At 42.6% G+C, this 3,090-nt stretch overlaps 1 pseudogene; it reads left to right on the top strand.

Moving 5' to 3' along the window:
- Positions 1 to 2,161: 2,161 nt before the first annotated feature.
- LOC134894732 (5S ribosomal RNA) lies at positions 2,162 to 2,280 on the top strand (annotated as a pseudogene).
- The last annotated feature ends 810 nt before the right edge of the window (positions 2,281 to 3,090 follow it).

Here is a 3,090-nt window from a genome sequence, read left to right as displayed (position 1 = left end):
CTCAAGAAACCATAGTCTCGCAAGGGATTTCCGATAGCACGGGTGAGACAACAGAGTTAGGGCGCCAGGGGCTATTCCCTTTCCATTCCCCTTTCCCAGCGTTACGTCCTGGTGCTCTGGACTCACTTCATGAACATCTCCCTTGTTCTGAGCATCAGGAACCTAACACATACTCACCCGGCTTCAGTCTTCCGGCTCTGCGAGGGGGACGGCGGCGCGGCTCTGGGACGGACGGCGAGGGTGAGATCCTGCGTACCGATCCCTCTGGAGCTAATGGTGTCCAGTAGCCTAAGAAGCAGGACCTAGCTTCAGAGAGTAGGGCTGCTTCTCTCGCCTCAGTCCCTCGATGCAGGGAGTCTGTTGCCAGCAGAGCTCCCTGAAAATAAAAAACCTAACAAAAAAAACTTTCTATCAGCAAACTCAGGAGAGCTCACTGAAAAGCACCCAGCTCCTCTGGGCACAGAATCAAACTGAGGTCTGGAGGAGGGGCAGAGAGGGAGGAGCCAGTGCACACCAGGAACTAAATTCTTTCTTAAAGTGCCCATGTCTCCTGCGGAGCCCGTCTATCCCCATGGTCCTTACGGAGCCCCCGGCATCCTCTAGGACGTTAGAGAAATACACTTATCACAACCACAATTTTCCCCCCATTCAATACAAACAGTTACTTTTTGCTTTTAATAATTAATATTCAATAGGCTCTCATTGTTATATACATCTGGTTATTCATAACTCACAATCTCCTGTTATTGACCCTTTTCACCTCTTTGTATTTACTACACTACTTTCATTTACTTATATTTTTCATTTAATGTATTTTTATTATTATTATTATTATTTATATATATATATATATATATATATATATATTTTTTTTTTTTTTTTCAATTCGAGGTTTATTATCCCCTTTTCCGTTCTCCAAACTTAACCAGATAAGCAGAATAATATGCTGATTCATATTATATTCTTAATGATTATATTAATTATTTTTTAATCAGTCCCAGCTCGTTTATATTTACTTTCCAATCGTAGGAGATTTAACACAGATGATTACAGGGGGGTGTTTTTCACACCTCCTCTACCATTGATAGGCTGCGCACTCTCATAAGTACAGGCAGCAGGGAACTCCGAGAGCAGGCAATCATGTGATCAAGCTCTCGGAGCAAAACGCGCGTCATTTCAGGTTCCGGCGCCCGAACTTCCGGTCGCACGGACTGCGGCCGCCGGCGCCTCACTCCTCGACTCCTGCTTTGTCCCTTGGTCTGCGGATCTCCCGAATAGGTTGGGTAAGATAGCCATCGGCCCCTGGCCGAAAACGGGTTCTCTCTGCCCAGCCGCAGCTCCCCCTTGCTTTCCCATAGGATTCACCATATACTTCCCCAGCTAATAGGGGAAAGTAAAAAACTTTTCTGTTATGTGATGTATTTATACTCCTTATGGCTTTCTATGCATAACATTACTTTTGGTGCATGATTACTGGGTAAGGGTAGAGAAAGAGGAACCCGCCTACAAGGGACTGATGTAATTATGATTTATGCATTAATCAATCTCAGAACTTACAAAATTAAGAATTATATTGTACTTTAGATACACTTCCTATTGTCTTGATAATTGTGGGCACTACAAAGCCCTTTTTTTGCTTAGGCTATTACCACATTTTCAAACTGCTCAAAATATTTTCTGTGGCACCTATTGTTCCAGCCATGTTACAAGTATATGGGAGGCAGAGGGATTGTTAGAATTGTTTGTTGGCACTCAATCTGCTGTTTATGTGTATACTTTGCATTACCACCTACGAGTAAGCCTTGCCAAACTTCGGGCTCTTACTGTGTAACAAACTGTATAAGATTGAAAAAAACCAAGGATATTATGGTGATTACAAATTTTTCTTCCTTTCTACTTCCCTGTTGAGCAACTCTTATTTATTTTGTTACGTGTGGGAGCACAATTGTAATAGAGCCTGACATTGGAAATACCAACCCCAAGACCCTACGGCTAATATTATTGCCTCAATTCAGACGACTATTGATAAGATCTCCCAGCAATAATCTGGCAGCGTATTGTATTATTTTTTGACCACATACAACCCAATACTCATTTATTCTGTGACTGATATCCTGGGTCCCAATATAATCGGAAAACGGTGCGCCTAGGAGACAGATTTACCTACGGTCAGACCGCACTGAGTATGCCCAAACTCATCTGATCTTGGAAGCCAAGCACTGCAGGGCCTGGTTAGTACCTGGATGGGGAACCACCAGGGAATACTAGGTACCGTAGGTATTTTATTCTCCAACAGTTAAAGCAATTTGGGACCCATTGCACTAACCTGGTCTCAGGTTATAGCATTTATCAGACTATATCAGACTCGAGGTAGTGACCTCATTCAAATAAAATCTCGATTACAGAGGATATGTATGAATCATCTCTTTGGATGAGGGCTCATGTATTTTCGCTTACTTACATTATTATTTCGCCTATAATAGGTACATTAGTACTTGTGAACATTCATGCTCTCATCTTTTCTTAAGTATATATCAATAAAAGTTATTTTTTATTAATTTCACCATTTCAATTTTTCAAGTGTGCCCTGGAAAAGGCTTATAGTTGCTTTTTTTGGTCTTTTGTTTTCTCTAAAAGACCATACCTGTTGTTTCAAAGGTATATGTCCAAGCTGCTACCGCGCTACAAACCCAAGCCGATGCTATTGCCGGTCTGAGCAAAGCACCCGTATGTGTATACATTGATTTTAAAGTCGTTTCCTGTCTGCATTCAGCAGGATCCTTGAGGGCTGCCGTGTATGGAGACGGTAGCGCCACCTTCTTGGATAAGCGCGTTAAAGCCTTGTCCACCCTGGGTGAGGATTCCCACCGTACCCTGTCCTGTGTAGGGAAAGGATACGCCATAAGAATTATTTTGGGAATCTGCAGTTTTTTGTCTGGAGTTTCCCAAGCTTTTTCAAATAACGCGTTCAGCTCATGAGATGGGGGAAACGTTGCCTCAGGTTTCTTTTCCTTAAACATGTGTACCCTCGTGTCAGGGACAGAGGGGTCATCTGTGATATGCAAAACATCTTTTATTGCAATAATCATA

The sequence above is a fragment of the Pseudophryne corroboree genome, chromosome 3, assembly GCF_028390025.1.
Source record: "Pseudophryne corroboree isolate aPseCor3 chromosome 3, aPseCor3.hap2, whole genome shotgun sequence".
Taxonomy (NCBI): domain Eukaryota; kingdom Metazoa; phylum Chordata; class Amphibia; order Anura; family Myobatrachidae; genus Pseudophryne; species Pseudophryne corroboree.
This window is presented reverse-complemented; position numbering and strand designations above follow the sequence as displayed.